Here is a 22,069-nt window from a genome sequence, read left to right as displayed (position 1 = left end):
TGTAATGGTGTTTCTGTAATGATTTTGCTCTATTGAGTGAAGTACTTCAATTTCACTTCAAGCGGCATTTATTTGCCTGTTGCCACATCTGTTAACATCAAAGTATGCGATCAACAAGCTTTCGAAAAGTAGTCACTGGAGGGAAAATGTTTCTTGCATATTATGATCTTTATTATTGACAGTAGCATCTTACGAATTCGGAATTTTTTCTTTCGCTACATGAAGTTGTTTTATTTGATTTTTAGCTGCAAGTTTTGTACTAAAGTAACCAATCGATTGACTCGAATTATGGGATTATATTTATCATAATTCGTCATATCGTTTAGGAAGTCATTCCTGGATGTGGGAGCAAAGCACAAACGTACATTAAACGGTTGTGTTCCACGGCATGTAAATTTACCCGCGTGTAGTGAATCAGAAACATGGATTTCAGAGAGGATGGCGAGTTAGCAACCAAAGTTTTGGCCGAGAACAGCAATATTATCGATGGCCTTGATTCCTCTGCAAATATTAACATCAGTCGTATTGAGGGCACAACTTTTGTTTGCAGCAGGTCTTCCTTGTATTCCGGATTTCAAAACTTGATGACGAATGCGAATTCTTCCGACGTAATCTCAAAGTTCTTGCTCTGAACGTCGCAACACAAACTAATGTGAATGGTTTGTTGAAAATAGTGATGCAAAATCCGTGTCATTCCAACTTGCCTTCTAATGCTCGGACTCTGTTGGACTTACCACGCTGAAACGATCGCTGGTCATGGCAGTGATGAAGTGACCTCAAGATGAACCAGCGCATGTGCAGGAGATTCAAAATGTGGAACTCGATTTTCCAGTGAGAAGTGTGGATGAATACAGACCTAATAAAAACAATCCCAAGGATGTGGCATTCAGGGCGGTAGCCTTCACCTACTGTGTGCTGCAGATGTCCCCGTGAAGTGACTCAGGCCAGGCTGAAGTCACTTCAGGGGGACGCCTACAGCACAACAGCACAGTAGATGAAACGTCGCCGTTAAAATGACAAAGCGGACGAAACCCGTAAATCTGCCCTACTGCGAACCGGAACGCCGCGAAAACCTACATCAGAAATTTTGTCTCCATGCCTTGTGATCACGAGTTATACAAAGGAGGATTCTCCAGGGGTCCTTTGTTTTGAAATGTTTTTACCCACTACATATTAAAATAGGCTTACAAAAGTCACCTCTCGTGTCGCCGACAGACAGAGCGACCAGATTGTCTATTCTATTAAATATACCAGATACTATTCCACTAAATAATTTTCTAATAAAACTATACTACAACTAAATAAAGTTGAAAATAATATATTGCAAATATTTTGAATAAATCTTCGCGCTAATTGCTTTTTGCGCTCTTAACTCATCGTCACGCTGTGTGCATTTTCGAAAAACGATTAAAATGTGACCAAAGTGGCACAAAACATCAATCTAATGCTGGTGCCTCTTACATGCACTCCCCTTGCATGTGACTTTCGCCCACCTTTCGATTCCCTGCCTATCGCCCCTCTCTCCCATTACACTCACCCCAGCAATCTCGACGGATAGGATGCGTGCATCGGCTTCCGCGCCGGAGAATGTGAAATCCTATATTCCCCGCACCCGGCGAGGAAGAGCTGACAGCTCGGGTGGGTGTCGCTCTCATAGCTGCGGCGGCGGCGGCACCGACATAAGGCTCGCTTAACGGCGCAACAAATGCCGCCTCTATCGACCCATTACGGATGCAGGCATCTACGGATGGGGGAAGGAAGGGTCTGTGGACGCGGTACCCTTACCGAAGGGATCCATAAATAAGGGTCTTGATTTATAGATACTTTTTTACCTTTTCAAACCCTCCCCGACTTGAATGTCCCGTCTCCGCCACACCTTTAGGCATTGTTCCTCACGCATTAGTTTTCTAATGATTTTTTGAGCGCTTCTTCATTGCTCGACCCCGTCGAGATTTACATCTACGCCGCAACTTGATGGCCCAAGTAATTTACTAATCTAAATTACGGCCCTCCGCCCTGGCTCAAGCATGAAGGGGTGGTTTAAATGGCCGGTCATTTTTCATTCCTCAAAACGAGTGGTGTTTAAGGGGGAGGAAGGAAGGGGGCTTCGTCTCGGATACAATTTGTGCCCGGTAATGCATTTGCTGCTCCTACTGCTGTTGCTGTATTGTTTTCCTCTTAACGAGGAGGGGAAGTTTCTTTTAACGCGGTTAAATACATCCCGGAGGTTAGGCTCGGCTTGTAATTGCAGTGTTTCCCGGATAAAAAAAAAATTTGCTAATTCACCTTTCATTCTCTGACGTCTCTATTGGTTGATTCACTTTGATTAATCATGAAGCAACGTGATTATCCAATTCATGAGTATTTCCATTTTTTTTCAATTCTTAGTTATCTTGTTGAGTATCAAGAAAATTTTGAGTGCAAATTATTCATCAAGCAAATATTTTTCTCATTAGGAAATTCACTTTAAGCTATTAAAGAGTTGATAAAATCAGTAGCTGAGTAAATGTGTGTAGTAATAAATACCATGTCATTAAAATAATATATAAATCGCTCTAAGCTTTGTTTACCGCATTTGGTGATCATAAACTACTTAAAATCTCTCAAATAATAACGTAAAATTTCGCTATTGATCAAATAAATATGCATTGTAAAAAAAATTCAGCAAATTTCTTCACAGCTGAAAAAAATTGTAAGTTTTTTTACAGTCAAAATGGATGTAACACAGCGATTTCTCTATGGTTTCAAGAAAACTCTTCAAATGTGTTTTAGACTCTTTGTATTGCATAATTGTTCCTATTACTTTTACGGCGAGGAAAATATTATTCGCCCATCAGGTACGCAAACGTTACACTGAATATTTAGCTAACGCAGCGCGCTTCATTGTCTGGGCAATGAAATTTCACAGTTATTTTTTTTAGAATGATTGTAACCCGAGGCTTCAATGGCTACTGATTTGTTGTACGCACGCAAATTATGACTCTTTATTATACTTTTCGAGCATTTAAACGCCACTACCGTCCATCGACACGATTGCTACCACAACTCTCATCGAGTCTCAAACAGTACAGCCTTCCTTGAAATGTGAAAACTAGATGCAATTAGTAGTGCACGTACTTCCGAATTCACCGCTCGCAAGCCTGCAAACAAATTCGCCCGAGCATACAAATTACCTCCCACGCCAGCTGCACCCCCAAAGGGCATACGGAACCGAGGCGGGGGAATTGAAGAAAGAAACGACTCCGCGACGACGTGGCCTTATTCCCGCCAAGAGAGAGAGACTGACAACTCATCCCCTCGTGAGCCACGCTAAACTCGCGCCATTACCCTCCGACTCGAGCACATCACCGAAGCAGTCGCATACCGAACAAACGGATCGGGGGAAAGAGCAGGTGCCCGTCACGCGCGCCGTAGTCCGAACGGAGGAATAAATGAGGAAGGGGGAGGCGTGGGAGGAGGTATCGGGGATGCCATTTAGGAATGGGATCCTGCGTCAGTCCGTCTATCGGGGACGAAGGGAGTCATGGCGGTTCCGTACTGCTAATGGATGTTCCCATTCAGACCTCACCGGTGGCTGGGGTCGCCTTATCTACTCCTCGGGGATGACTCCTCGCCGGGCGGCATTTGATGCGAGCATTGGAGGAGCTGCATAGGAAGTGAATGCGGGGTTGGTGGTCGCCTGGGAATGAGCTCGCTACGGGAGCTGGGGAAATGCGGATTCCAGAGAGGGGTGGTCATCTCTTTGAGGTGGAATGCACAATCCAAGCAAAATATACAGAGTCCAGATAGCTAGTTGTGTTTTTTATTTTTGAAGGTTTCTCGGTTCATGAATTGAGATATATTTCGAATCGATGATGGTAACGAATGAAATGATCGGTATTGATACTGAAAAAATATAGTTCGAAATGTTTTGCACGTAAGGGATGAGTTGTCTGTGTGTCCCGCAGTGTATTAGGTCATGTCGTATATCGATGGCTAAGTTCTAACTACACGTATCTCAAAAATAGCAACTTTTCAGGAGAGCGAAAAACGATTAATTTATTTTACTTATTCACTGAAAATAAAACCAAAAGTTCATAAAAACTGAAATATTAGCATTTATTTGTTTACAAATAGTTGTTATTGCTTGTATTTTATTTGTTTGATGTTATTAAACTTTGTTTAGGATACCTGTCTCATACCGGCCGAATCTGAGATACGTTTTGCAAGAACTTAGCCATCGATATGTCGTTTCTCCCTACCATCCCCTGATCCAGCTCTCGAAATAACTGAAACAACCATACGTAGAATAATTACTACGTATTTATGTTTATATTTTAATCGATATTGGTCGTATTAAAATAATCGGCAATTAAAATTTATTAAATGATAAAAATACAGATTGCTACATTAGAGATATAAGTTGTCTGTCTCTCCAGGAGGGAAAAATTCCACATTGTACAGTCGTTTCTCCCAAACCTCCCCTGACTCAGCTTTAAAAATAATTGAAACAACCATACGTTGAAGAATTACGTTTTTTATTTTTTTTGTTTTACATATATTATGACAATGAAAATAAATACCAGCAATGGTAACAAAATATTCAGATATTCATATTCATAGTTTTCAATAAAAATAAATACAATATGAAGTTTTAGGCTCATTTTAGGATAATATATAAGCAAGAAACTGATTCTTTCCGCCGAGAAATCTGGTAAAATAAAATCCAATACCATATAGACCACTAGGTTATAACTGTGAGTGGAAATAACGTCAAAGATGAGGTTGTGCATTAATAAGGATCGTCAACTGATGTGATACTATCCTCAAGCAACGATTAGAAAATGGATAAAATTGGAGTCGTTTCATTCTCTCGATTTGACGGTTATATTGATATTTAGCGTTAGATATAAATTATTAAGCTTCAACGGTACCTACGCACGGATAAAGGTACAAATATGATCATTTTGATATTGAATGTTTACCCTTTTTATACGTGTAGTCACATGGCAGCTGATTCTAGGAAACAAACATCATTTAAAATATGAGTACTACAAGAATAAAATGGAAGATGCTGAATAAACGACTTATTTTGACGTTTATCAAATTGAATTCTTCATGCTCCAGTGATATGAACCAATTATTGAGCAAACCGTTTTGCAAAATGAATGCAGACTGAATATGACAAAGAAGAATTCTCAGGGAGTCATCTGCTAACCGAATTTTCGTACGGTCTATGCCCTCAGATTTCACCCTTGGCTGCATCTCCTACTCGAGAAGAATACTCGAGTCTAGAGAGATTTGTTTCATCTGTTCCTTTGTGCCACAGGTGCTCCTTTATATCCTCTTCTACGAGTGGAACTCGTGGAAAGGGGTGGAAGCATTTTACGCTTCCAAGGATGTAAGGAGAAGAAGGTGATTGGACAGTTTAAATTTTCTAGTGGGCGCTTCAAGGTTCAGGCGGGATAAAGTCGTGGCTATAAATTGAGGAGATTGTTTTGCGATTCAAAACAAATACTTTTTGTGTACATACATTGACAAATTTTAAAAAATCTTAATCTGAATATGAATACTACATACTACCCCTCAAGTCGCCTAAACAGGCGCGTGGCGGAGTGTGTTCGACACCAGCCGTTAATAAAAAAAGGAGAAAAAAGGAAAGGGGTTGCGTGCACTAAGTCCCTCAGAGAACTTATCAAAGTATTTTATTTTATTTTATGTTAGAAAAACTAGTTCCCACATCAATATGCTTGGCTAAATGCTTCTTTTAATTTATTGATTCTGTCAGAATTCCTTATCAGAGGAATACCGAGATTGCAAAGGAAAGTAAGAGTACATAATATGTGTGTACATCAATCCTTAAATCTAAATGCTTACCCTTTTATCAACTGTGCACTTACTGCAGACGATACTAGCGCCATTTTCATGAGCCTTACATCATTAATCATGAATAACAGACTTTATTTCCTAATAATTCAAAAAGCTGTCCAGTGACAATCCAAAGTTTTATATATTATTCTTAAGTTTTAACGAGCATATTAGTGTGTCAGTTTTGTGTCAAGACGACCTGTGTTTTGAATTAATCAACATTTTTCACACACTTGTACAAGTTATCGAGAGCCTGTAATACGATAAGGATTTTTTAACGCAATTTCTAGATAATATAGCACGGAAAACTTAGCTAACGGTCGTCATTTGATAAGGCATAAAAAGTGGAGCACGCATTTGAATTGTCATGCAAATGAAATGCTCTTTGTACCTCGTGACTGCCTGTTTCAGAGAAGGCTCCTGCTCGACTGGTCATTTTTGATGACGGATTACTTTCTGAAAACTCACACTCACCATCATCACAAGCCAAAAATCTTAAGACTGATTTGGCGCAACTCTCCGTTCCGCACTCCTACCTTCTAGCCTTTTCAAAGTGACGTATTTCTTGTCTTTTGGATTCGTCATAACTTGTCATATAAAACTCGTTCGGGGACGTCACTAACCCTTCTTTCCTTCCGCCTGTCCGTCAATTTTTCATCAGGCCATCATGCCTCTTGATGTTGCCAGCTAAGTTATCCCGCATTCTTCTTATGGTTTTTGGAAGAGTTCTCTTTTCACCCTTACTTCTAAGCACTTCCTCATTACTTACTCGGTCGATCCATTTTATCTTCGTCATGCTTCGGTAGCACCACACTTTGAATGCTTCAACTCATCCAACTTCTCCGCTACTATCAACGTCCAAGCCTCGCTCGCTCCCATAAAGAAACATGCTCCATATGAAGCATCCGATGTATTGTTTTCTTACTCCTATGCTTGTATTCTAAGCTGTAAGAAGATTATTATTTTTGCAGAAAGCCCTCTCTGCGTGCCCAATATTTCTGACTATTTTTTCTTGCTTCGTACGTCGTTGGTTATTCGGCTTCCTAGGTAATAATACTCTTTCTCCTTTTTGAAAAAAACTTATGCTACCGTCTTGAAATTTTCAGGGCACATGATTTTCAGGGCAATTTAGACATGTCAACATTTACATGCATCCCTAATTCGATAATTTTTCCTGATATAATTATTTTCTCAGTGGTTTTATTTTTTGTATTTGAGGTTCAGGAATAAGCCTAACGGGGTCTTCTCTGCTTACCTTGAGAATTTCAACGTGATAGAATAAGTTTTACGCAAGTGGTCCTTAACAAAAAAAAGACCAGTCAAATGGGAAGTGTGTGTGTTCTTTTGCCAGATTATCCACCGGTTATATCCCCGAGGTATAGTGGAAGAAATGTTCTTATCGTAGGTATTTTCTCCTTGTGAATACACAGTTAATTCATTCCCAATCACAAGCAGGCAAACTTGGAGATAAGGTGGTTCATTCACTCTCGTTACAATAGGAACTCCAGCTTTCGAAGAGATAGGAAGAGGTTACGCGTGAGCTGGCACAAGGTTGTTAAGGAGCGTAAAATGATTTTGCCCTCCGCATTGAAAGTTTGTGCGAATATCACACCATTTTATAGGAAATAAAGTCTGTTTTTCCGATAGTCTTTTGTTTCATCATTGCCAAAATAACATTCACGAGGTGCGTCTGCGTCCTGAATATAATTTTCAGGATGCAATGGATAAAAATATCTCATCAAGTGATTTATAATGTGTCAAGATTTTCCCATAATCAATTAGCTGACCATGAAATTCGACTTTCCTCTTGCAAAGCAAAAATCAGTGGCAACTCAAATATTTTGGGATTAGATTTATTGTAAAGTGAATGAAAATGCTCATGGTATGCTCATTCATAGATGGCAATGTAGTACTTTTCACGCAATTCACATGGTTTTTAACCCCTCAATTTTTTTAAATAACATCTGTGTCACGCCTTCCCTCGGCCTATGATCCGATGGGACCGCCTACCATAAGCTAATACCCGGCAGCTCTCGGCAGGCTCCGATCTCTTGAGTCGTGGGCTAACCTCATAGGAATTTCAATTTTATGGGCGCCAGGCAACCAAAGTTGCCTTCCTATGGACAGCACTGAAGGGAGGCTTCACACAATTTGTCACACTTAACATGGCAATTAATTTATTGCACAATTTAACAAACATAAAAATTTCCTTTTAAACAAATACCAATAAATTACAGTGCAACATACATACAAGATACCATGAGAATATTGTCTTTTCTTCTGGTACCAAACTTGAAGATTCGAGACAGGAGAATGCTGGATCTCGGCTCATATCTGCCAAAAGGCAGCCGGATCTCTGAGACAGGAGAATGCTGGATCTCGGCTCATATCTGCCCAAAGGCAGCCGAATCTCAGCTGCGTATATCCAGGAAATCCCCTGAGTTGTGTCCACAGCCCCAGAGTACTTGCCCTGGAGAGAACAAGAGATAGGATCGACCCATGTCTCAGCAACCGGCCAGAAACCAGTTAATTGCACCCAATGCTGTGCACTTGCAAAAATGAGGCTGATCCACTTACCGAAGAGCGTCGGGAGATACGGCTTAAATCCTTCGGGCGCTTTCTCTACACATAGGCTGGACACTCTCTGAGTCGACCACTGTCGACCGGTCTCCTGTCTACTCTCTCTCTCTGTCTCCCGTCTCCCTGTCCTCACACACGCATATTCGCTCGCCTCTCTCACCTAGACTCGCTTCCTGGCTGACGCATAGTTATTTGGGCTCTCCCGGCCAGCCCACCGACCTATCCAGGAGGGGAGGGGGGGTTTTGGTGGGAGGTGGGTGTGTAGGTAGGGGAAGGATTATTTGGGAAGGGGAGGGGTGGTTGCCTGAACCATGACTCCGCACACCCAGCGAAGGGAATACGGGGAAATGGGTGAGTGAGTCACCGTGGAACCGGCCGGTTAAGGCAAGCCCAGTAGAGTTTTCAGGGTGAACGTTACACTTCCCCCCTTCCTAAATAAAAATTTTTCCCTGGAAAAATTTTTGTATTACACCAGCTTTAAATCTTTTATATGCCAGGGACCATCTGTTAGTCCCTGTTCATCCTGGAGAAGGTAAGCCTTATTTCCTACTTTAGAGTGGACTAGATAAGGACCTAAATATTTTGGTGCTAATTTGGAAGAAAAGTAATTAGCAGCATTGGATTGTACAAAGTTTCTCCTTAAAACTTTCTGTCCGGGCTCTATATTCACATCTCTCCTCCGCAGGTTATAGTAATGGGAATTCTTTTTATAAGCTTGCTGTAATCGCTCGACAACTTCCTTCCTTATTTCCTTGACCCTCTCTAGGTGTTCTAAATGTTTTCTACGATTTTGAAAATCTGGAATCTCTCTTCCATTAATTTGTATTTTCCTTAACGTCCCATTTAAGAAAATTTCTTCCCCAAATACTAGTTTATGAGGACTACATCCGGTCACCTCATGATCGGCAGAATTTATGGCATAGTTAATTTTAGATAAATTTTTATCCCAATGGCGATGATTGTTGCCAACATATGCAGCTATCATGGTTTTTATTACCCTATTAACTCGCTCTGTGGGATTGCTCTGGGGATGGTAATAAAAATTATACATAATTTTTACACCATACTTCTCACATAAATCTTTAACCTTATTACTCTTATATTGCACACCATTGTCGCAAAGTAATATATGAGGAGCCCCTAATTTCAAGAACACATCATCCTCTAAATGGTTTCTAACATTGTCGGCGGTTGCCTTTCTCATCGGTTTCATTATTACATATTTTGAAAACATACAAAAGGTCACTACTAAATACATGAATCCATTAATTGACTTAGGCAAAGGCCCGATAATGTCAGATGATACTATCTGAAAAGGTTTTGTAACAAGTCTTTGATCTCCCATGAATCCCAATGGTGCATTCTGAGTAGCCTTGTATTGATTACAAATATCACAACTTTTAATATATTTGACAACATCTGCCTTCATCTTAGGCCAATAATATAATTTTCTTAGTCTACTAACTGTTTTCAGACACCCATAATGCCCTGCTGCCGGATCATCATGGCATTCTATCATTACTTCTTTCCGCAAATCCTTAGGGATGATTCTAACCCACTGATGAGATTGGTTCCAACCTGGATCAATATATTTATAGATCTGATAATCTTGGACCTTAAATTTTGGATATGACTCAGGTTTATCTATTATTCCTTTTCTCAGACTCTCATACCAAATATCTTGGCTCTCTCCCATGACTGTAATTAAGTTTTAACTTATCCCATCATTCGGTAGTGGGTTTCTAGATAAAGCGTCTGGAACAGTATGTTCCTTCCCTTTTCTATTGTAACGTTTCAATTAATTTCACTTCGTTTTCACGTTACTTTCAAACATTTTATTTCACTTTAAATAATACATACTCGGGAGCGAGGGAACACCCGTCCGCCATAACTATCACAATCCGAGTCCCCCTTTTCATCTCCTTCCCGCGCCGTCAACAATCCCAACAATTACCTCACTCCACCTCTGCTGCTTATTATTGCTTGTATTACGTCACACCAAATACCAAAACAAACCACTCAAAATTAGGTGTTACACTATGCACAATCTTAAATCTGTATTGCTGCATTCTGACAGCCCAACGACCCAATCTCCCTCTGGGGTCTTTTAAATTATTTAACCAAACTAAACTAGCATGGTCTGTTACCACAGTGAACTCATAGCCTTCAAGATATCCTCTCAGCTTTTCAATAGCCCACAATACAGCTAAACATTCAAGTTCAGTAGTACAATATTTCTTTTCTGCTTTAGAGGTGCCCCTACTAATAAAAGTTATCACCTTATCTTCTTGGTACAAGACTGCTCCTAGACCTTGATTGCTAGCATCACAATGTAATTCAAATTCTTTTGAAAAATCAGGACATGTTAAAATAGGAGCGGATATTAATTTCTCCTTAATAACTTTAAAAGAATGCTCACATTCCTCTGTCCAATCATACTTATTCTTTTTGGAAGTTAAAGCATTCAAAGGCTGCATGATGCTAGAGAAATTCTGAATAAATTTTCGATACCAAGAAGCGAGCCCTATAAACCTCTTAAGCTCAGTGACATTGGTTGGACGAAGAAATCCAGCTATTGCCTTAACTTTATCTGGATCTACTTGAAGTCCCTTTTCGTTTACCAAGTAACCTAAATATTTTAACTCATTTCTACAGAAACAACACTTATTTAAATTCAGTGTCAAGTTAGCTTTATCTAAACGATCGAGTATCTTATAGAGAAGTTCTAAATGGTGTTCAAATGAATTGGACACTACTATTATATCATCTAAGTAACAAAACACAAAGGGTTTTAAATCTTCCCCTATCACCTTGTCTATGAGACGCTGCCAAGTAGCAGGACTTGTATTCAAACCTTGAGGCATTCTCTTAAATTGAAACAGGCCTTTCCCTGGAATTACAAATGCAGTCTTTTCTCGACTTTTCTTTTCTAAGGGAATTTGAAAAAATGCGGACTTTATATCCAATGAACTCAAGTACCTAGTGTTTCGCAACTGAACAAGAATATCCTCAACCTTTGGCAGAGGGTAAGCATCTGGTTTAGATACTTTGTTCACCTCTCTTAGGTCTACAACCCATCTATAGGAGTCATCTGGTTTCTTAATCAATAGCACAGGAGATGCCCATGCACTATTTGATACTTCTACTATGTCTTGGTCTAATAGTTCTTCTATGCCCTTATGCAATATTTCCAATAATTTGGGAGAATATGAGTAATAACGCCGTTTAATTGGAGGCGAATCACCTGTATCAATTACATGTTCCACTAAATTGGTACAACCTATCCCCCTTCTACCTATAGTTTCTCGATAATCTCTCATCAATTTCTCTTATTGACTCTTTTGATTTTCATTTAGCTTGCGCTTAGAGATTACTGACTCCACAGAATTAACACTGATTGGTGTTTCCAGTTTACAAGTACCCTTTAATAAATTTGGTTGTAATCCCATAATCCACCAAAAATCAACACCAAGAATGAAATCATAAGTGATATCTGGTACCACTAAAAACTCGCATATTCTGGTAATATCCTCTACTTCTACAGGTAAGCTCACTATTCCTATTACATGACATTTATTCCCATTTGCAACTTGAATACTAGAGTATGTGGGTTTTTCAAGAGACAGCTTAAGTTTGGACAAAGATTTCCAACCTGATTTACCAATAACTGAATGAGTGGCTCCTGAGTCTAACAATCCATAAAATTTCAGACCATAAACTGAAATTGGCAGATAAATCCTACTATCTCTTTCCATTTCCAACTTCACCAAGTCTAGATTCACATAGGGGGGAACTAAATAATTTAGAGAGTACGAGTGCCCCTTGTCGGACTCTCTCCTTAGTTTTCCTGTCTCTGTGGCTTATAAGTTCTATCAATTCTATTACCCCTTCTACAATTTGGACAATTTCTGGTTATTTCATTTTTGTACCCACAGCGATGACAAAATATTTTAGAGGATAATTTGCATTCTGAGAATCTATGCCCATTTTGGTCACAATTCCAACATTTAATACTCTCTCTTTTTATCCCTATAGACTGCACCAATGGTTTTTGAGATGTCCTAAATTGGAAAGTTTTATTAAAGGCCAAGTCGGGTTCTAAAGATCTAACCTTGTTCATTTTTGATGCCTCATATTGTTCAATACGGAATTTATTCAAATCTAGCTCCTTGCCAATCGATTTCAATTGCTTAATGGACAACACTGGTTGCAAAGCTAACTTTTCCAGATAATAGGGAGCTAAATTTCTTTTAATCTGACTTAACCTTTCTTCCTCTCCGACTTCTTTACTTAGTCTATCATATAGTCCTAACATACAGGCTATGAATGTCCCCACTGACTCAGTCATCCCTTGCTTCCTGTTTCTAATTTCTTGGAGTAAATTCTCCTCAAAGTCCAAAGGAAGAAACTCTGAGCGAAGCATAACCTTGAGTTCCTCCCAACTAGAGATATCATTCCTCACCGACCGAAACCAAAGTAGAGCTTGCCCCTCAAATAATTCCACTGCCCCAAGAAGCAATCCAGCTTCTGACACTCCACGGGCTATTGAAAGTTCCTCTATCCTGACAATAAATGCATTTACACTTTCTGAGGGACTACCACTAAATGTAATGTTCCACTTATGTAATTGTGGTCTACCCTCATAATTCTGGTCTGTTCTCATATTCCCACGAGTGTCTCTATGAAATGTATTAACATCCTGACAATTTTCATACTGATCTATTCCAACATTACCTTCAGGTCTCCTTTGACCCTGCAAGCTTTGTCTTTCAACTTCTGGTCCTGAAGAAGAGGACATGGAACATATATCTGGACTTTGGTACTCTACTCCTTCTCCCGAGTTACTAAACAATGTACTCAATTGTTTTAAATTGCGATAAATCTCTTTACACTTTTTTCTGTCTCCCCCTTGACACCTGGGAAAGATATAACTAATCCTGTTATTTAAGTGATACAACAGAGTTTTAATTCTCCTGGGCGAGGTTTCCTTCCCACCCTTCTTAATATCCTGTATGGCCAATTGTACTAAAGTGAGTTTTGATTCAATTACTAAAAGTTCTGACTCTATTTCAACGCTTTCTTCCTCCTTAAAGCCACCCATTGGTTGGTCACTACGCAATAATTCTCTGAGAGCCCCTCTTAAAACCTCTATTCCTTCATCTGTACCAGCCGAGCCCCCGCGCACTCCGACTTCGTAGATCAGCTCATCCTTGGTTAAACGGTTAACCTCCATTCTGGCCAATCACAGAAAACATAGGGTCTCACCAATCTCGAGTGCTCTCCTCCGGCTGGAAAAATTTCCTTTCTTTCCCCGGAAGTCCAAATCGTTCAAGGCGAAGATCGAGCACTCTCCAGTCTGGTCCATCCTCTGAATACCTTTGCCTTTCTGGCTTAATTTTTATACCCTGTTACTTGAAAGAAAATTTAAACAAATTTTAGAATCAATTCCACAAGATATTTCTTAACCTATACATTGACATACACTACATAATAATCAATAAATGATTGTATCAACTCAGAAAAATTGAAATTAAATCTTAAGTGTCTACAACTTGAAATCACAACATTACTCAAGCCTCTAAGCACAAATCAAGAGCAGGCACTTCACAATTTTCACTTAAACAGTTCAACACAAATTATAAGACACGTAATAATGCGTCAATTAAACAATCCTTGATCTTGTAAGGCACTAATAAATGCTTTAAACAAAGTTTGCCTCTCCAGTAAAATGAATCAAAGTTCAAACTGCCGTCAAGCAAGTCGCCCCACGTTGGGCGCCATTTTGTCAAGCCTTCCCTCGGCCTATGATCCGATGGGACCGCCTACCATAAGCTAATACCCGGCAGCTCTCGGCAGGCTCCGATCTCTTGAGTCGTGGGCTAACCTCATAGGAATTTCAATTTTATGGGCGCCAGGCAACCAAAGTTGCCTTCCTATGGACAGCACTGAAGGGAGGCTTCACACAATTTGTCACACTTAACATGGCAATTAATTTATTGCACAATTTAACAAACATAAAAATTTCCTTTTAAACAAATACCAATAAATTACAGTGCAACATACATACAAGATACCATGAGAATATTGTCTTTTCTTCTGGTACCAAACTTGAAGATTCGAGACAGGAGAATGCTGGATCTCGGCTCATATCTGCCAAAAGGCAGCCGGATCTCTGAGACAGGAGAATGCTGGATCTCGGCTCATATCTGCCCAAAGGCAGCCGAATCTCAGCTGCGTATATCCAGGAAATCCCCTGAGTTGTGTCCACAGCCCCAGAGTACTTGCCCTGGAGAGAACAAGAGATAGGATCGACCCATGTCTCAGCAACCGGCCAGAAACCAGTTAATTGCACCCAATGCTGTGCACTTGCAAAAATGAGGCTGATCCACTTACCGAAGAGCGTCGGGAGATACGGCTTAAATCCTTCGGGCGCTTTCTCTACACATAGGCTGGACACTCTCTGAGTCGACCACTGTCGACCGGTCTCCTGTCTACTCTCTCTCTCTCTGTCTCCCGTCTCCCTGTCCTCACACACGCATATTCGCTCGCCTCTCTCACCTAGACTCGCTTCCTGGCTGACGCATAGTTATTTGGGCTCTCCCGGCCAGCCCACCGACCTATCCAGGAGGGGAGGGGGGGTTTTGGTGGGAGGTGGGTGTGTAGGTAGGGGAAGGATTATTTGGGAAGGGGAGGGGTGGTTGCCTGAACCATGACTCCGCACACCCAGCGAAGGGAATACGGGGAAATGGGTGAGTGAGTCACCGTGGAACCGGCCGGTTAAGGCAAGCCCAGTAGAGTTTTCAGGGTGAACGTTACATCTGTGCACCCGTAATAATTGGATAGCTGGGTACCTTAAGGGTCCTGAGTTTGTATTGTGAATTGCGAACTTGATGTCGAGAATGTGAGCATGTTAAACAAAACATACTTTTCAGCTCCGTGTGTCACGTAGGTATGCTTGCTTTGTGTAATTAATAGACAAGCGGTATAAAGCCATCGTGGTATTGAAATACAATTAAATATATCCTTAACAAGTAACTTAACATGTACTTTTAATCTCGCAACTTTCAAGATAATATACGACTTTTTTAATCATTGTCCAATAAATAGACTGTAATGTAGTTTCTGTCTTCCTAGATGAAGCTATCGCTGGAGAATACAAAAATTCAAATTGCAAGTGGTAAAACATACTTTAACTTACTTGAACTGTCATTCTCATTTTAAAATTCAGCTCTTCACATTAGTTTCTTAACTTATAAATTCAATATTCATTGCTTTGGCTATGATAAATAATTCATTGAAATGGCTATCTAAGAATAATATTTTTTATTTAGCTTAGCTCACGTACAATATCTTATTTCAATGAAGCAGTTTATTTTTTTAATGAAAATAGATTCCCCTTTATACCACATGATTACAATCATTAGTTATGGCCCAAAAATAAAATCCAATATTTGTGTATTTCAAAACTAAAAAGCACGAGTTAAGAATTTGATTGCTATGTTTAATACGTTAACTCATTAGTTACTCAATCACTAAAATATCAAATTTAGCAAGTTTATTAAAAATTGGAAACGCATAAAAATATCAAATCAACGTCATTAATTGTTATTTGCTGATTAAACGCTATTTTATTTATCTATTGCACTTTTTCTTTTCGTTTGGGTATCATGGTATCATTAATATACTCTTTAGAGCCGCAGTGGACCTTGTAATAGACTTGATAAAAATAAAATCACACAACCAGATTTGATCATACCATCATTCAATCAAAGATTTAAAATAAATAAAGGACCCTATGAACCATAGATAAAAATTTTCAGCGATATCGATCGCTCCGTTGTAAACTACCGATGTACGAAACTAACGATTGGGAACTCAGAATAACACTGAATGTGAATGCTTCAATGGCAATGAACAAGCGACGTTAAAGGATAATGAATCATCCTCAGTGCACTGGAAAGCGGTAGATACGCTAAGAGTGCAAGAACAAAACTAGCTCGAGGGTCGGAAAGAATTCGAGAAGGAATTAAAGCGTGTTACCACCGAGAGATGTCACTGGGGAGGAGTCTGCAGCCAATCAGCGACCTCCGCTAACAGAGAGGTTCCAGTACGCCGCGGCCCGGAAACAAATGCGTAGCAGCCGCCAGACTGCGACTCCAGGGTGGGTAGATGCAAATGCGGAATGCGTGTAAGAGATAAGAAGTGAAGAGAGAAAGGTAAACAGAGGAAATGGATTGATGGGTAAGAGTTTTACCCTTGTGCAAGATATTTTTAGAGAGGCTAATTATTATGGCAGAAACGATCACTAGGATAAGATTTGGAAATAGACTGCAGAACCGATAGGTTTTATATGTCTTTTTTCCGCGTACAATAAGGGACCATAATACCTGCTATAATTCAGCTCTAGGTGCTTGAGCTTAGGTGTCTAGAGCTCGACTCGGACTAGGTAATACATGCTCTGCACTTATAGTTTATAACTTACTATCGCATAATTGTCAATTATAGCTATATGCATGTATTTCTTGGTATATTATTACTTATGCACGAATCACTTAATACGCTAGCATTTCGTTTTCTATCACTAACTAATCGTTTTATTGGTATGGTAGCATGTTAGTGTCCTTTGCATTCTCCTAGTTTCTGGTTTGACCACGTGCCGTTGTCCTGCGTGCTTGGCCTGTGTGCGTCAAGCGAGCGCGTGTCTGATTAAGGCTAGGATGAGAGTTGTATACCGGTGTGGATTGATCCCGTGCCACACACCCGGCTGGTGGCTTGCACGGTACCTCGTACGTGTACTTTTAGATCCGATCATATTAAGTTACTGGTCCATCCGTTCATTCAAAGTCCATTAGAGCTATATTGCTTATTGTTCTTTGTTCTATTTTGGTGCGGTGTCTTTCTCAATCAATTACATTGGAACACAATAATAAATGTTAAAGACAAATTAATTTTAATTGATATCAAATTAATGCTAATCATTGTTAAATTAGTGTTAATTATTGTAGATCACTGTGTCCATATTTTAATTGTGGAATTGATTCGTAATGGAAATATATATAATCATGATTACTTTTTTCTTCCGCATAAAAAACATGTTGAGCAGCAAAGTATTTATGCTCATGAGTCCAACTACAAATTACTTCTTCCAAAAAATTTAAACGATCATATATCGATTACTTGTTTATCTTTTATGAAAATTTGGATCCCCGAATAAATTAATTCTTCCCTCATTGCAGAAAACAGCTTCATTTCAGATTCGTTTTAATTAAGCAAGTAATATCGCTACCACAAATTTTCAGTTCATTTACAAGGCTCGATTAAACTTTTTGCCTTGTTTACACACACACTTTCAAATTTTCTTTTTTTCTATTAATCACTGATGCAGAGGATGGAATGCTCAAGAGAAAAGGAATGAGAATGCGAAAGGGAGGTAGAGGGAGCGACAGAAAGTTCCCGTTGAAGTAGCGACCGTAGTCCGAATGAACGTTTCCCCACTGCGAAGTCCCTGAATGAATTTCCCTCGTGACATTCTACCGATAGGCGGGAAGCCAAGCTGGACGCTCTTTTCCTGGGCTCGATAGAAGCAGAATACACGAATGGAACTGGATACAAGGAGTAAGTCGTGTGTTCGGAATCACTGTGAAAGAAATCGAACGGGAGAGATTAGTTTCATCGACGCAAATAGGCTTTCAAATATCGAACAGCTCGCGATTACACCCTTTGAATCCCGGCTACGCATTTAAGATAAACTCGGCCAATTCTGAGGAAAAGGTGAGGAGAGCGATAACTAACGAATGCGCCGGATTGGTTACTCGACATTATTTACATAGTAATCGAATTATGACACTTTTTATATTAACGTAGTACTTCATTGAAATATTTTTATGGAAAAAGGTCGTGTTGGGTATTGATTATGAGCTGAATTGAAATTTGTAAAGAAAGTAAGAAATATTTGATAAAAATAAATGTACGAAATATTAATTATTGGCAAATATTGACTAAATTCTACCTAATTACATGATCATTGGCACTGTGAAAGCTGTGGTTATCTTTTCAAATAAATGTCATGGTGAATTTCACGGAAACTACTATGATGAAGTTTGTTGAAATGTCCTGAACACCTTTTAATTTGCGAGTAAACGAATGCACGACTAATCTTAGTGAATATGACTGCTCAACTTGCAATGCTATTCTAAACCGGCGAAACAAAGTTCATCAGGAAATAGCTTATAAAAAACTAGAAGTTTATGGAAATTTTAATGGCAGGAAAACTTTAGTGCAGTTAGAAATATTGACGTATGAATTTTTTCGATATATCCTTTTAGAAACGATTTAATTCCTATTAGGCATGAAGGATGTAAGAGCAAAGCCGGGACAAATACGCTGACTATAATATATAGATAGCGCTCATTTGGAAAAATACGGAAATAAGACTTCGATTAAAGTAATCCGCACCAATACCTTCATTCAAAAGCCAACCCTCTGGGTGGGAATCTCGCATAATCCCGCCTTCCGCTGATAAATCCTATGTTCTTTCGCCATCCGTGATGCTGCAGGAAGGTAGCAATACATCAGAGAAGGTGATACGTAATGGTTGAAGTGTACTTGGAAATGGAAGTTGAAAAGCTTTGAGCGTGCGTTTGAAACGTGTCATTATCGCAGGTACACAGTGCCTTCCTGACGCCCCGCCCCCACCCATGACCGACTTATAATCTCGCGACGCACGAAAGAAGAGATATCAGGTGAGTCAGAGAGATGCGAATCCTTGATTTGAGGTCGATTCTCCACAATCGGTCGCTTGCGCTGATTTTTTTTGCGCCATTTCTGCCGTATCATTTTGTTTGTTTATCCCCGCTCATCTCCTCTAGACTCCCTTCCATCAAACTAAACGCGGGCGTCCCTCTTTTCCGATATCCTGTTACTTGAGCTCCGTCAAAAAAGGTGGATTTCGGTCGTGCGAATAGGTCGTTTGGCGCAAGTTTGCTAAAAGGGAAATCGCCGGAGATTGTGGGTGCCGACTTGTTGGGGGGAAAAAAAATTCGCAGCCCCTCGGGGGATAAAACGAGATTGAGGTGATTTGTGGTCCTTACTCGCCGTTTCATGGGAACTTGAAACCCGAGCGGTAAATAAAGAAGTGTAAACAGCGATATCCGCCATAAATAATGGGGATTTTATCCTTTTAACCCTTGGTTCGACCACATATAATTTCGTATTTCTTAAGTTCATTAAATACGTCAATATAATTATCTCAGCTACACCTCCAATTTACCTTGAAAAATTTGCCTGGCATATTGTTTATTTGATGCGATCGATAAACTGAACTAGTGAACATCTAACAGTGCCATATTTTGGCTTAATTTAGTCCATAGTTTCGCGCCTGAGCCCCCATACCAGTGACCAATCCATTGCTATCGCAACCTCTGCGTCCTCTACGTTTCTGTAGAACATATTTCAATTTATCCTCGAAACCTACGCTATAAATTTATGTCTTACATGCATTAACTTTAAATTGAAATGGAATCTGACCAATACGTGCTTATTTCAACTCACAACTCGCTGGTAGACTTGAGTGTTGTAGCAATATTTTTCTCGTAAAGAGGCTGTCTCAAGCCACATCAACTATCTAAACCAATCAAGAACCGACAAAAATTATTATGTTTTTTATAAATTTTATTTATCCTCATATGCACTGCTGAAGCTTGGCTGTCTTTTTTTACACAAACTGTGAGCACATCAGATTTAAGTAAATATTTTCACTGTATTATTCTTTCAGCATACATTTCCTTATTTACATTTTATCCAGCTTTAGAAAAAAAATGTTTAAAGTGCTTGAAATCATATTATCAACTTGGGTGGAGTATACATTTAGAATGACTCTGATTTCATAAAAAACTACGATATCATCTCACCAAATAGGTATTATTCTTTTTTATCTGTATTGCAGTCTTTCTTGATAATGCAAAGTCCTTTGAACTGAATTTTTCTCCTGGGAAAAATTCTCTGGTACTTTGTATTTATAAATGAAATTGAACAATATTTCTCTCCTATCATGTTACTTGATTGTACGTAGTTCATGAGTTTAGCCATTTGAAGCAGTTGTACAATATTCCACGCGGATTCAGGGTATGGTTCGGCCCTGTTTTTAACTCAAATTGCTTATGACTTTATTAATATTGACGTGTAAGAACCGATTTAAAAATCCATATACTAGTTAGTGGCCCTCATTCAGTGTACAAATATTGACGCTGAAAAATTAAAATCATGCAAATAAGCCACAATTTAAGATAAAATGACTTACACAACTAAATTTTCGATGGCACCATCCACCTTCCTCGGAGTAAGGAAATTGATAAAATTGGACATTGCAATTTTTCCACTGACTTTTGTTTTGACACTACGCGTTTTGTTGTCACAAACAACATTATCAAATGTTAGGGAAGTTATATTCCAGTTAGTAAACATAAAAATAGAAAGTAAACATAAAAGTAAGTAAAGTTTACTAGCGAGTCACTATCACAAAAAACAGATACACATATTAGGAAAAAAAAACACTCACGCGGGAAAAAAAATTTTACTGGAGCTTTCGAAGAATCTGCTTCATCCTCAACGTCCAAGAAGAAACTTGAGTTTCAGTTTCAATTCCAAAAATTTCAATGGGTATCAAGTCTTCACCTCATACACGTTTCATATCAGTGTGAAAAGTGTTAAACACATTATCAAGACATTAGTGAAGTATGTCTTTTACCATTGTCCTTCGATTCATGAGTATGTTTTCGTTCCAGCTTTCCAATTTATAATGGCCAGATCAGTGGAATTACCAATGCGTCTACCAACAGTCCGATGCACAGCATTACAGTCGGTAACTGCAATGATATTCGGGGGTCTTAAAAAAATAATTATTATGTCACTATTTCCTTCGACAAAAAGTCTCATGAATCAATTTAAATGTAACAAAAATTAGTGGACTGGAACAAATTCAATAATCGTGTAGAGTTAGAGCACAAATTTCTTGACAATTCAGCTCCGTAAATTCCACACCGGAGCACTTTTTTATACGCTGGTGTTTTTCTCAATGGGAAAAACAACGGTGCGTCATTCATCTCAGCACGGTGGAGATCAACCGTAGCTGTTTTTTTTTATTCCTCGTGCCTGCCGCCAACTCGTCCACTGACCACTACCGTATTCTGGGTGTCTTAACCACATTTTGGGCTTGATACGTGAGTTAACCATGGCGTGACCTAACTTCCTAGTCACAAATTCCAAGAGCGATGGAATTCTCCTCGGCAGCAAAATGCCTATTTTTTCTATATTTTGGTCGTCCTTGACATAATTCATTCAATTTACACACATATTTTCATTATTGAATATTCCAACTCGAAAAAAAATTATTTCTTCCTTTTACTTCCTCAATCATCATCATTAGTCAACAATCCTAAGATTGAAGTAAAATCTGATGCTTTCCCGGCGAATATGTTCAAAAAAGGCTATTCGGGCTAAGATTGGTTTGACGCAGCTCTCCATTTCTCTCTCCTATCCGCGAACCTTTTTATAGCGACATATTTCTTCTCTTTTACACCCTTTATAACCTGTCCTATGTAACTCATTCGGGGCCGTCCCTTGACCTTTTTCCCTTCCACTTGTC

Source organism: Ischnura elegans, chromosome 1, assembly GCF_921293095.1.
Source record: "Ischnura elegans chromosome 1, ioIscEleg1.1, whole genome shotgun sequence".
Taxonomy (NCBI): domain Eukaryota; kingdom Metazoa; phylum Arthropoda; class Insecta; order Odonata; family Coenagrionidae; genus Ischnura; species Ischnura elegans.
The sequence above is the reverse complement of the archived record's forward strand: the minus strand, read 5'-3'. Positions refer to the sequence as shown.